This window comes from Triturus cristatus, chromosome 6, assembly GCF_964204655.1.
Source record: "Triturus cristatus chromosome 6, aTriCri1.1, whole genome shotgun sequence".
In the NCBI taxonomy this organism is placed as follows: Eukaryota; Metazoa; Chordata; class Amphibia; order Caudata; family Salamandridae; genus Triturus; species Triturus cristatus.
In genome coordinates this window covers 9,119,803-9,134,258 of record NC_140589.1, presented here as the reverse complement: position 1 = coordinate 9,134,258, position 14,456 = coordinate 9,119,803, and positions in this window count along the sequence as shown.

Genomic DNA, 14,456 nt, shown 5'->3' with positions numbered 1-14,456 from the left:
CCGTGAGTGGAACAAGCACAGTGATGAGGACAGGAGTGCAGCATCTGTGAGTGGAACAAGTAGAGTGAGGACAGGAGTGCAGCATCTGTGAGTGGAACACGCACAGAGAAGACAGGAGTGCGGCATCTGTGAGTGGAACAAGCACAGTGTGGACAGGAGTGCAGCATCTGTGAGTGGAACACGCACAGAGAAGACAGGAGTGCGGCATCTGTGAGTGGAACAAGCACAGTGTGGACGGGAGTGCAGCATCAGCGAGTGGAACAAGTAGAGTGAGGACAGGAGTGTAGCATCTGTGAGTGGAACAAGAACAATGAGGACAGGAGTGCAGCATCTGTGAGTGGAACAAGCACAGTGAGGACAGGAGTGCAGCATCTGTGAGCTGATCAAGCACAGTGAGGACAGGAGTGCAGCATCTGTGAGTGGAACAAGCACAGTGAGGAGAGGAGTGCAGCATCTGTGAGTGGAACACGCACAGAGAAGACAGGAGTGCGGCACCTGTGAGTGGAACAAGCACAGTGATGAGGAGAGGAGTGCAGCATCAGTGAGTGGAACAAGCACAGTGAGGAGAGGAGTGCAGCATCTGTGAGTGAAGCAAGCACAGTGAGGACTGGAGTGCAGCATCAGCGAGTGGAACAAGGACAGTGAGGACAGGAGTGCAGCATCTGTGAGTGGAACACGCACAGAGAAGACAGGAGTGCAACACCTGTAAGTGGAACAAGCACAGTGATGAGCAGAGGAGTGCAGCATCAGGGAGTGGAACAAGCACAGTGAGGACAGGAGAGCAGCATCTGTGAGCTGAGCAAGCACAGTGAGGAGAGGAGTGCAGCATCAGTGAGTGGAACACGAATACTGAGGAAAGGAGTGCAGCATCTGAGTGGAACAAGCACAGTGAGCACAGGAGTGCAGCATCAGTGAGTGGAACACACATACTGACGAGAGGAGTGCAGCATTTGAGTGGAACAAGCACAGTGAGCACAGGAGTGCAGCATCAGTGAATGGAAGAAGTACAGTGAGGACAGGAGTGCAGCATCTGTGGGCGGAACAAGGACAGTGATGAGGAGAGGAGTGCAGCATCTGTGAGTGGAACAAGCACAGTGAGGACACGAGTGCAGCATCTGTTAGTGGAACAACCACAGTGACAACAGGAGTGCAGCATCAGTGAGTGGAACAGCACAGTGAGCACAGGAGTGCAGCATCAGTGAGTGGAACAAGCACAGTGAAGACAAGGGTGCAGCATCTGTGAGTGGAACAAGCACAGTGAGGAGAGGAGTGCAGCATCTGTGAGTGAAACAAGCACAGTGAGGAGAGGAGTGCGGTATCTGTGAGTAGAACAAGGACAGTGAGGACAGGAGTGCAGCATCTGTGAGCAGAACAAGCACAGTGAGAACAGGAGTGCAGCATCTGTGAGTGGAAGAAACACAGTGAGGACAGGAGTGCAGCATCTGTGAGGAGAACAAGGACAGTGAGGACAGGAGTGCAGCATCTGTGAGCAGAATAAGGACAGTGACGACAGGAGTGCAGCATCTGTTAGTGGAACAAGCACAGTGAGGACACGAGTGCAGCATCTGTGAGCAGAACAAGCACAGTGAGAACACGAGTGCAGCGTCTATGAGTGGAACAAGCACAGTGAGAACAGGAGTGCAGCATCTGTGAGTGGAACAAGCACAGTGAGGACAGGAGTGCAGCATCTGTGAGTGGAACAAGCACAGTGAGGACAGAAGTGCAGCATCTGTGAGTGGAACACGCACAGTGAGGACAGGAGTGCAGCATCTGTGAGTGGAACATGCACAATGAGGACGGGAGTGCGGCATCTGTGAGTGGAACAAGCAGAGTGTGGACAGGAGTGCAGCATCAGCGAGTGGAACACGCACAGAGAAGACAGGAGTGCGGCATCTGTGAGTGGAACAAGCACAGTGTGGACAGGAGTGCAGCATCTGTGAGTGGAACACACACAGAGAAGACAGGAGTGTGGCATCTGTGAGTGGAACAAGCAGAGTGTGGACAGGAGTGCAGCATCTGTGAGTGGAACAAGCACAGTGAGGACAGGAGTGCAGCATCTGTGAGTGGAACAAGAACAGTGAGGACTGGAGTGCAGCATCTGTGAGTGGAACAAGCACAGTGAAGACAGGAGTGCAGCATCTGTGAGTGGAACAAGCACAGTGAGGACAGGAGTGCAGCGTCAGTGAGTGGAAGAAGCACAATGAGGACAGGAGTGCAGCATCAGTGAGTGGAACAAGAACTGTGAGGACAGGAGTGCGGCATCTGTGAGTGGAACAAGCACAGTGAGGACAGGAGTGCAGCATCAGCGAGTGGAACAAGCACAGTGAGGAGAGGAGTGAAGCATCTGTGAGCGGAACAAGCATAGTAAGGACAGGAGTGAAGCATCTGTGAGCGGAACAAGCACAGTGAGGACAGGAGTGCAGCATCTGTGAGAGGAACAAGCACAGTGAGGACAGGAGTGCAGCATCTGTGAGTGGAACGAGCACAGTGAGGACAGGAGTGCGGCATCTGTGAGTGGAACAAGCACAGTGAGGACAGGAGTGCATCATCTGTGAGCAGAACAAACACAATCAGGACAGGAGTGCAGCATCTGTGAGTGGAACAAGCACAGTGAGGAGAGGAGTGCAGCATCTGTGAGTGAAGCAAGCACAGTGAGGACTGGAGTGCAGCATCAGCGAGTGGAACACGCACAGAGAAGACAGGAGTGCGACACCTGTGAGTGGAACAAGCACAGTGATGCGGAGAGGAGTGCAGCATCTGTGAGTGGAGCAAGGACAGTGAGGACAGGAGTGCAGCATCTGTGAGCGGAACAAGCACAGTGAGGACAGGAGAGCAACATCTGTGAGTGGAACAAGCACAGTGAGGAGAGGAGTGCAGCATCAGTGAGTGGAACACGAATACTGAGGAGAGGTGTTAGAAAGGGTAGACGGACCGGGAGGGTCGGCCGGGGTCAGGAGGAGAGGTCTCCGGGGAGAGCCGTCTCCAGCGATCGTACAGACAAGTAACTTCCCCCCCACAGACAGATACCACACACGGATAAGGTTCAGTGTTCTTTATAAGCACTTCTTATGGTACGTTGAATGGTACAAGGAGGTCTGGACTCACGGGTCCCCTCGATTCAAGTCTCTCAATGCAGGGTAAGGGGTAGCGGGACAGTCTGTTTACCAGTCAGGTAGTTCGGATGAGATGATGACTAGCTCACAATCCTCGAGCTTGGTGGTTTAGTTGGTACGGGCCGCGGCAGCGCCAGCAGGTCCCGGTCGAAATGGTCGGTACACGGTCCGCGGCAGCGCCAGCAGGACCCGGAAAGATGGTCGATGTACGGTCCGCGGCAGCGCCAGCAGGTCCCGGTAAGGATGGTCGTTACAACGGGCCGCGGCAGCGCCAGCAGGTCCCGACGAGGATGGATGTTGCAGAAGGCCGCGGCAGCGCCAGCAGGCAGGACGATGGTTCACAAGAGCGGGCTACGGCAGCGCCAGTAGTCCGTCAAGGCTGAGTTCTCTCGGTGTCTCTCGACTCCAGGATACAACTGCCTTCCTGCTCCGGAGTTGCCCCAGTTATAGGGCAGGCGCCCTTTGATGTCCGGACCCTCGCACTTGGAGGTCGGAGGGCCCGGGATGAAGGTGTCCAGACACCCAGCAGGGGGTGGAGCCAGCGCCTGGGGGAGCTGGAGGCGATCGGCACCTGGCGGGGAAAGAGCTCTTGACACTTCGTTCTCCCATTGACCTGCCAAGTGGTCCGCTCACCTCCTGGGTGGATGGTGGTGCCGGGATGTCGGGGCCGGCCAGGCCCGGGGTTAGGGTCGGGGCGAGGCCACGCGGCCTCGTGGTGCAGGGCCCAAGATGGCGGCTTGAACCGGCCGGGGGAGCCGGTGGGGCTGGGCCCCGTGATGAGTAGAGGTCCGAGGGCAGAAGATCCGTCGGGAGACGGGGTACAGGTGCTTTTCGTGGGTCATGCCTGGTGGGCCGGAGCTCGGGCCCTGTCGTGCGGGGAGGGAGCAAGCCCTTCGTGTGGCCTGTCCAACATGCGTCCCCCCCAGCTGAAGGCGGGGAGAGTCACCCATCTCCTTGGGGACTCTCTTCGTCGAGACGGAAAAAGCGGGACAGGCCATCCGCGTTGGCGTGGTCTTGGCCTGGTCGGTGCTCCACAGTGAAGTCCATTCCCTGCAGGGAAATGGACCAGCGCAAGAGTTTTGGGTTCTCCCCCCGCATCTGCATCAGCCACTGCAGGGGTCGATGGTCGGTTTGTACCCGGAAGTGGGTACCGAAGAGATAGGGCCGGAGCTTTTTGAGGGCCCACACCACTGCGAAGGCCTCCCTCTCGATGGTGCTCCAGCGCTGTTCTCGGGCCAGGAGACGTCGACTGATGAAGGCCACCGGCTGGTCATGACCTTCGGGGTTTAACTGAGAAAGGACGGCTCCGATGCCGTGGTCGGAGGCGTCGGTCTGTACCACGAATTCCCGACTGTAATCGGGGGCCTGGAGCACAGGGGCGGTGCACAGGGCGGCCTTCAGCTTCTCGAAGGCCGCTTGACAATCGGGGGTCCAGTTAATCCGCTTCGGTTGGTTCTTGGACGTGAGACCCGTGAGGGGCCCCACGATGCTGCCGTAGTCCTTCACGAACCGCCGGTAGTAGCCGGTGAGCCCCAAGAAGGCTCAGACCTCGGTCTGGGTGACGGGGGGCTGCCAGGACTGGATGGCAGCAATCTTAAGTTGTAGCGGGGCCACCAGCCCGCTTCCCACTTGGTGCCCAAGGTAGGTCACAGACCCTTGGCCAATTTGGCACTTGCCGGCCTTAATTGTGAGGCCGGCCCGCTGGAGGGCCTGTAGGACCTCTTGGAGGTGACGGAGGTGGTCGGGCCAGTGGCGGCTGTATACAGCGATATCGTCCAGGTAGGCAGCGCTGAACTCTTCGAGCCCCGCCAAGACCTGGTTCACGAGGCGTTGAAACGTGGCGGGGGCATTCTTCATGCCGAAGGGCATGACCTTGAATTGGTAGTGGCCATCGGGGGTAGAGAAGGCTGACCGTTCCTGAGCCCTGGGTGTGAGGCCGATCTGCCAGTAGCCCGCTGTTAGGTCGAAGATACTGAGGTAGCGGGCGGCCCCCAGCCGGTCGATCAGCTCGTCTGCTCGGGGGATCAGATGAGCGTCGGTCCGGGTGACAGCGTTCAAGCCCCGGTAGTCGACGCAGAATCTCAGTTCAGGTGCGGTGCCGGGGGCAGCGGCTTTGGGAACCAATATAACCGGACTGGCCCAGGGACTGTCCGAGGGCTCGATGACCCCGATTGTGAGCATCTTGGCCACTTCCTCCTGTATGCAGGCCCGTACCCGATCTGGTACGCGGTAGGCCCGGTGTCGGACAGGGGGACTGTCCCCGGTGTCCACGTCGTGCAAACACCAAGGGGTGACCCCGGGGGTGAGGGAGAACAGGGTAGCGAACTGCAGCAGGAGGTTCCGGCAGCCCTGGCGTTGCTCCGAAGTGAGGGCGTCAGAGAGCCGGACCCCGTTCACGGAGCCGTCATTCTCCTGAGTCTTCAGAAGATCCGGGAGGGGTTCGGAGTCTTCCTCTGCCCCACTGTCCGTAGCCATCAGGAGGCTGAGTTCTGAGCGCACAAAGTGTGGTTTGAGTCTGTTGGTGTGGAGGACCCGAAGGGGGTTCCGGGAGGTCCCCAGGTCGATGAGGTAAGTGACGGCGCTTTTGCGCTCGACCACTTTGAAGGGCCCCGTCCACTTATCTTGCAAGGCACATGGTTCGGTGGGGGACATCACCCATACTTGTTGTCCAGGCTCGAACTCAACGGAGGAGGCATTGTGATCATACCACCTCTTCATGTCCTCCTGGCTGGCCTCGAGGTTAGCCTTGGCCATCTCTCTGAAGCGCCGGGTCTGATTGCGTAGGGCCAGGATGTATTTGAAGACGTCTGGAGGGGTCTTTAGGGGGGCCATCTCCCAACCTTCTTTTACTAGGCTGAGGGGCCCTCGCACAGGGTGCCCGTACAGGAGTTCGAAAGGGCTAAAACCGAGGGACTTCTCGGGAACTTCTCGGTAGGCGAAGAGGAGGCACGGGAGTAGTACATCCCACTGGCGACGGAGGGGCTCTTCCAATCCCCCAATCATCCCCTTGAGAGTGCGGTTAAAACGCTCCACTAGTCCGTTCCCTTGGGGGTGATAGGGGGTCGTGAATCTGTAGGTGACCCCGCATTGTTGCCAGAGGGACTTCATGTATTTGGATATAAAGTTCGTGCCTCGGTCGCTGACGACTTCTCGGGGGAAGCCTACCCGGGAGAAGACCCCATTAGGGCCCGGCCAACCACCGGAGCTGTCACGGTCCGTAGGGGCACCGCCTCGGGGTAGCGGGTGGCATGGTCCACCAGTACTAAGATGAACCTGTGTCCTTGTGCCGTGCGGGGGTCCAGAGGCCCCACAATGTCTATCCCCACCCTCTCGAACGGGGTGGTGACCACAGGGAAGGGTTGCAGAGGGGCTTTCAGCTTCCGACCACTCTTCCCGCTGGCTTGGCATGTGGGGCAAGATCGGCAGTGGTTCAGGACGTCGTTCCTCATTTTCGGCCAGAAAAAGTGGGTCACTAGGCGGCTGTACGTTTTGTCCTGGCCCAGGTGTCCAGCCAGGGGGACATCGTGGGCCAGGTTGAGCAGAAAGTCCCTGAAGCGGAGAGGTACCACCAGTACTCGACCGGCCCCCAGCTCGGCGATTCTTTGCTCGCTGTATAGCAGGTCGTTATCCCAGTAGACCCAGTGAGTTCCGGTGGAGCCCCCTGCGTTCTGGGCGCTGGCTTGTTGGCGGAGTCCCTCGAGGGAGGGACAGGTCTTTTGTTCCTGGCGGAACTGTTCTTGGGTGGGCCCCCCTTCTTGACGCCACTGAGCCAGGTCAGGAAGGTCCTGGGGTTGCACGTCCCCTTCGGTCGTCGGGTCTGGGAGGCTGGCCTCGTCGTTGTCTTCTACTGGGGCGACCGGGGGCAGAGGTGCTGGCCATTCCGGTTCTTCTGATCGGGGGACGGCACGGGCGGCCATGGACCGGGTGGTTATGCAGGCCCAGTCCGGGAGGCCCAGCATCCCCAGGTGCTCTCTTCTCTCAACGGTGGCCCACGGGGAACTCTCGAGGTCATACCCCAGGAGGCAGTCCACGGGGGCATCGTCCCGGACCGTCACCTTCAACAGGCCGGAGACCCCTCCCCATTCGAATGGGACGCAGGCCATTTGACACATACTCTCAGAGTTGTCTGCCGAGCGGACGGGGCAGAGAATGTTCGGCAGGATCTGCTCGGGCTTCACCAGGTGACAGCGGACGGCCGTCACACTGGCGCCTGTGTCACGCAAGGCCTCGGCTCGCTGTCCATTAATGGTCACCCACTGACCGTATTTCCTGGTGTTAGCGGGTAGGGGAGCCCGCGGGACCATGTCTCTTCCCCCTAAGCACGCCAGGACCATGGCGGCCGGTTCCCACTCTTGCTGGGCCGGCTCATACTCTTCTGGTTCCTCCGATAATCGCTCTTCCCCCAGGGCGGCGGCAGCTACCTGGCGGGGCTTGGGTGTTTGGTTCTGCGGGCAGCTCGGGTCATTGGCATAGTGGCCGACTCGCTGGCATCGGTGGCACGTGACATTGGCTCGGAACCCAGGACGCCACGGGGGGTTGCCCCGGCCGGCCGGAGGCGGGGTGCTGGCCACGGGTGTTGCTGGCAAGGCGTCTCTCCCTCGCCCCTGGCCCCCTCCTCCTCCCCGAGGACGGTGCTGGCCGTGGTTGCTTCTGTTCTGTTCGTGTGGCCCCCTCCGGCCCACTCGGGTGCTTTCCCATCGGTCAGCTTCGGCGGCGAGCTGCCGGGGGTCAGTCAGCTTACTGTCGAGGAGGTGCTGCCTGAGCTCGACGAAACAGTTGTTCGACAGGTGCTCCCATACCATAAGGTTAAAGAGTTGTTCGTAGGTGGTGACATGGCTCCCCTTGATCCAACCCTCGAAGGCACGGCTGAAATAGTTCACGTATTCTACCCAAGTTGTACCTGGGATCCGGGTGCAATCTCTGAACCTCTGGCGGTACATCTCGGGTGTGAGGCCGTAGCGGGTGAGGAGGGCAGCCTTCATGTGGTCGTAGGACGACATTTGGTGATCTGGGAGCTGCAGTAGGGCATCGCGACCCTCGTTGATAAACCTCCCCCAAAGTCCGGCTCCCCAATCACTCCGGTCGATCCGGTGGGAGGTCATGGCGATCTCGTAGGCTTTAAACCACTGTTGTATGTCGTCTTCTCGGACATACTCGCGGACAACATCCTTGGGGATGTGGACTTTTTTCTCGATTGGCCCCTGGGTGTGTGGTCGCTCAGGCACCCCCAGTTCTTTATTCTGTTTCCGAAGTTCTATCTCCGCTAGTTGGCGCTCGTGCTCGAGCGTTATTTTTTTCTCCTCCAGCTCTCTCTGTCTCTGCTTCTCTTCTCGTTCTTCTCGGAGCCGCATATGCTCGAGGTTGAGTTTCTGTTCAGCTAACTTGAGTTCCCCATCCATCTTGAGTCGTGCCATTTCCAACTCGTGCAATCTGGTTCTTTCTCTTTCTCGGATCTCCTCCTGCGAGAGGCCCGTTCCCTGCTCCTCGGGAGCCGTGGCGTTCCCCTCTGGTGTGATGCTGCTTTGGTCGGAGGGTCCGGCGACCCCAGTTTCTGTCCACGACTCTAGGGCGTGCTTTAGATCATCCTTGGTACTCAGGCCGGTGGTAGCAATGCCAAGTTCTATGCAGAATTGTCTCAGTTCGCGGTGGTTGTATTCTTCTAACTTATCCATTTGGAATTTCTCGGTGGAGCTGCTATCTTTGGCTGACATCGTGTTTTTGTCGTGGGGTGAGCTACTCTCTGTACGATTACGCGTTGATTCGGATCGCGCCGCTGGCCACCAATGTTAGAAAGGGTAGACGGACCGGGAGGGTCGGCCGGGGTCAGGAGGAGAGGTCTCCGGGGAGAGCCGTCTCCAGCGATCGTACAGACAAGTAACTTCCCCCCCACAGACAGATACCACACACGGATAAGGTTCAGTGTTCTTTCTAAGCACTTCTTATGGTACGGTTGAATGGTACAAGGAGGTCTGGACTCAGGGGTCCCCTCGATTCAAGTCTCTCAATGCAGGGTAAGGGGTAGCGGGACAGTCTGTTTACCAGTCAGGTAGTTCGGATGAGATGATGACTAGCTCACAATCCTCGAGCTTGGTGGTTTAGTTGGTACGGGCCGCGGCAGCGCCAGCAGGTCCCGGTCGAGATGGTCGGTACACGGTCCGCGGCAGCGCCAGCAGGACCCGGAAAGATGGTCGATGTACGGTCCGCGGCAGCGCCAGCAGGTCCCGGTAAGGATGGTCGTTACAACGGGCCGCGGCAGCGCCAGCAGGTCCCGACGAGGATGGATGTTGCAGAAGGCCGCGGCAGCGCCAGCAGGCAGGACGATGGTTCACAAGAGCGGGCTACGGCAGCGCCAGTAGTCCGTCAAGGCTGAGTTCTCTCGGTGTCTCTCGACTCCAGGATACAACTGCCTTCCTGCTCCGGAGTTGCCCCAGTTATAGGGCAGGCGCCCTTTGATGTCCGGACCCTCGCACTTGGAGGTCGGAGGGCCCGGGATGAAGGTGTCCAGACACCCAGCAGGGGGTGGAGCCAGCGCCTGGGGGAGCTGGAGGCGATCGGCACCTGGCGGGGAAAGAGCTCTTGACACTTCGTTCTCCCATTGACCTGCCAAGTGGTCCGCTCACCTCCTGGGTGGATGGTGGTGCCGGGATGTCGGGGCCGGCCAGGCCCGGGGTTAGGGTCGGGGCGAGGCCACGCGGCCTCGTGGTGCAGGGCCCAAGATGGCGGCTTGAACCGGCCGGGGGAGCCGGTGGGGCTGGGCCCCGTGATGAGTAGAGGTCCGAGGGCAGAAGATCCGTCGGGAGACGGGGTACAGGTGCTTTTCGTGGGTCATGCCTGGTGGGCCGGAGCTCGGGCCCTGTCGTGCGGGGAGGGAGCAAGCCCTTCGTGTGGCCTGTCCAACAAGAGGAGTGCAGCATCTGAGTGGAACAAGCACAGTGAGCACAGGAGTGCAGCATCAGTGAGTGGAACACGCATACTGAGGAGAGGAGTGCAGCATTTGAGTGGAACAAGCACAGTGAGGACATGAGTGCAGCATCTGTGAGTGGAACAACCACAGTGACGACAGGAGTGCAGCATCAGTGAGTGGAACAAGCACAGAGAGCACAGGAGTACAGCATCAGTAAGTGGAACAAGCACAGTGAAGACAAGGGTGCAGCATCTGTGAGTGGAACAAGCACAGTGATGAGGAGAGGAGTGCAGCATCTGTGAGTGGAACAAGCACAGTGAGGACACGAGTGCAGCATCTGTGAGTGGAACAACCACAGTGACAACAGGAGTGCAGCATCAGTGAGTGGAACAGCACAGTGAGCACAGGAGTGCAGCATCAGTGAGTGGAATAAGAACAGTGAAGACAAGGGTGCAGCATCAGTGAGTGGAACAAGCACAGTGTGGACGGGAGTGCAGCATCAGCGAGTGGAACACGCACAGTGAGGACATGAGTGCAGCATCTGTGAGTGGAACAAGCACAGTGAGGAGAGGAGTGCAGCATCTGTGAGTGGAACAAGCACAGTGAGGACGGGAGTGCAGCATCTGTGAGTAGAACAAGGACAGTGAGGACAGGAGTGCAGCATCTGTGAGCAGAACAAGCACAGTGAGGACAGGAGTGCAGCATCTGTGAGTAGAACAAGGACAATGAGGACAGGAGTGCAGCATCTGTGAGCAGAATAAGGACAGTGACGACAGGAGTGCAGCATCTGTGAGTGGAACAAGCACAGTGAGGACAGGAGTGCAGCATCTGTGAGCAGAATAAGGAGAGTGACGACAGGAGTGCAGCATCTGTGAGTGGAACAAGCACAGTGAGAACAGGAGTGCAGCATCTGTGAGCGGAACAAGCATAGTGAGGAGAGGAGTGCGGAATCTGTGAGTGGAACAAGCACAGTGAGGACAGGAGTGCAGCATCTGTGAGTGGAAGAAGCACAGTGAGGACAGGAGTGAAGCATCAGTGAGTGGAAGAAGCACAGTGAGGACAGGAGTGCAGTGTCTATGAGTGGAACAAGCACAGTGAGAACAGGAGTGCAGCATCTGTGAGTGGAACAAGCACAGTGAGGACAGGAGTGCAGCATCTGTGAGTGGAACAAGCACAGTGAGGACAAGAGTGCAGCATTGTTGGACCCGGCCTCGTGGCGTGGTCCTTAACCCCCCTGGACTGTGGCCGTTCCCCGCCCCGGCCTTCACGGGCCACCCGTCTGAACTGCTCCAAGGCCCTTCACCTGGAACTGCACGTGGTCGCATGCTCCTCAGGGCTCCGCCATCTTGTTGGCATCTACGTCACCCCGTACACCAGCCGGCGCGACCCCGCTCAACCCGGCCTCGACCCCAGCGAAGCCCCGACATCGAGGCACCACGGACTGGCCAGGGGGTGCCGCAGGAACCATTCATCGCCCCCGGCGGAGGACGGTCTCGTTGGGACCCCCGACTGTCCTCCCCTCTCGAGGTGTGATCGCCCTGCAAACTCCCATGGGCCTGGCGCCTCTCCTGCTGGGCGTCTGGCCACCTCCACCCGGCCACTCCGCCCCCTCGGGCGCAAGGGTCCGGACATCAAAGGGCTCCAGACCTATATCTGGGGCGACCCCACCACAGCTCGGCAGTTGTATCCCGGAGTCGAGAGCCCTGCTGATCGAATCGCGGCTGACCCTACGGAGAAGAACTCTTGTCGGAACCATCACGAGCCCTGCTGACTGCGTCGCGGCTCCCTCTTGTGAACCTTTCCTGAACCACCTGGAACATCGGAGCCCTGCAGACGCCGTCGCGGCCCCACCTCGCTGAGACCTTCCTCGGAGCCCTGCTGACGACGTCGCGGCTCGAGCTGAGCAGAAACCATCTTGAGAGCCCTGCTGATTGAATCGCGGCTCTCCACGAACTGTACGCCAGAGCCCTGCTGACGCCGTCGCGGCTCGACCCCTCCGAGATCGGAGGTCCTCCAGCTTGAGGATACGAACTGGGCCCCAGGTACCCCCGTACCACATTCCTGCCAAAGACTGTCCCGCTACCCCTACCCTTCTAAAGAGACATTGAGACTTTTGGTGGATCCCTCGATCCCTTCGTGTAAATATTGAACTCGTAACCTTTTATTGATGATAAAGAATTGCTTGTCTTGAGACAACCTCCTTGAGTCCGGTGTGGTGGTGTTACTGTGCTAGTACGTGATAGGAGAAGGATCTCTCAGGAGACTTCTCGGCAGCGCTCGGCTACTTCGTGCAGTGCGAGGGCCCCCCCCTTGGTGGTCTCAGCGACTCCTCGGGGTCCGCCTTCCAACATTTGGTGGCCAGCGATGGGATCCGAGCCGAACGCAGTACGTACCAGCCAGTACCCACTAGCTACCCATCCAAACGAATAGCATCATGAGCAGCCAGGAAAACAACGCGACAATGGAGTTCCAGCCCGAACGGCTGGAAGAATATACGCACAAAGAATTAAAACAGTTCTGCAGAGACAAAGGCATTGCAACCACCAGCCTCGGTACCAAGGAAGAGATGCAGAAAGCTCTGAGGACATGGCTGGAGGCCGGGGCAGGCCCCTCCCAGGAAGAAGGGCCCTTGCCCCTGACGGAGACCACAGCAACCGCACTGACCCCGGCAACCGGAGGACGAAAGAGCCTAGAAACCGGCCTCTCCGAAGAAGAAATACGAGAGCGGGAAAAGGTCCGGAGCCACGAGCTAGAGCTCGCCCGACTGCGACTGGACGGCGAACTCCAGCTGGCAGAAAAGAAACTGGCCCTCGAGCAGCTACGCCTTCAAGAAGAGATAGAGGAGAAGAGACGACACCGGGAGTTGGAGGAAAAGAAGCTCACCCTTGAGCACGAGCGCAGCCTCAAGGAGCTCGAGATCAAGGCCAAGAACGGAGGGACCAACACCCCCAGTACGAGAGACACTCTACCGCCTGCCGAGGCCAAAGTACATATCCCGAAGGAGGTCGTCAAGGAGTATTACAAGAATGACGATATCCAACAATGGTTCAAGGCCTATGAGGTGGCCATGACCTCCCATCGAGTGCCCCGAAAAGACTGGGGCGCAGGCCTGTGGGGGCGATTCCTGAGTGAAGGGCGGGACACGCTGCTCCAGCTACCGGAGGAAGTGATGACCTCCTACGATCACATGAAGGAGGCCCTGCTCACCCGCTACGGGCTAACAGCGGAGATGTACCGCCAGCGGTTCCGAGACTGCAAGAAAATCCCGGGTACCACATGGGTGGAATATGTGGACTTTTTTAGTCGGGCCCTAGAAGGGTGGATCAAAGGCAGCAAAGTAACCACCTACGGGCAGCTGGTCGACCTCATCGTGTGGGAACATCTTTCCAACAATTGCTTCGTGGAGCTGAGACAGCACCTCCTCGACAGCAAAATGACCGACCCGCGGAAACTGGCCGTCGAGGCCGATCGATGGGTCAACTCCCGGGTCCCCCGGAGCTCAATGGGGGAGTACCAGAGGAACCCCAACGGACCCCCACGCCAGCGCGGTGGGGGGGAGGGCCGAACAGGAACCGAGACCCTCCCGCTGGGGCCCCCAGGAGCCCCCCTCGAGGGCCACCGCAGCCACATCTCTCCCCGAGCCTAGCACGAAGGGTGGGCCCGGCCCGACCCGGACCACGGCCACCAGTGACCTGCTATGGCTGCCAACAAACCGGACACTTTGCCAGCGACCCGGCCTGCCCTCTGAACCGAAGAAACGGGGCCGGCGGGCCCCCGCCCCGGCAGCTGACAGCCGCCGCCTTGGGGGGAGGAGAAGAGGAAGAAGAGGCCCTCGACCAAGAAAACACTGAGTGGGAGCCGGCAGCCATGTCCCTGGTCTGCCTGGGTAGCCGGGAGATGGTACCCTGCACCCCCATCCCAACCAACACCCAGAAGTACCGGCAGCAGGTCACGGTCAACGGACAACGGGCCGAAGCCCTTCGCGACACCGGCGCCAGTATCACCGCTGTCCGCTGCCACCTGGTGACCCCTGAACAGATTCTACCGAATGTGCTGTGCCCTGTCCGGACGGCCGACAACAGTGAAAGCCTATGCCAGATGGCCCTGGTCCCCTTCGAGTGGGGAGGGGTGACGGGCCTGCTGAAGGTGACAGTGCGCGACGACGCCCCGGTCGACTGCCTCCTGGGGAACGACTTGGAGAGTTCCCCCTGGGCTCAAGTAGAACGACGAGAGCACCTCCGAATGTTGGGACTGGCTGATTGGGCCTGCGCCATCACCCGGTCCATGACCGCCCAGGCCCCCCGCTCATCCTCGACCTCCGGGACTGCCCGACCCGAGGGGCTCACACCCCCTCCCGCCAGCAGCGAGGAGGAGGCGGACACCGACCCCGGGCCCAGCGAATCCTCCCCCGAAGAGATGGCTTCTCCGAGCGCCCTACC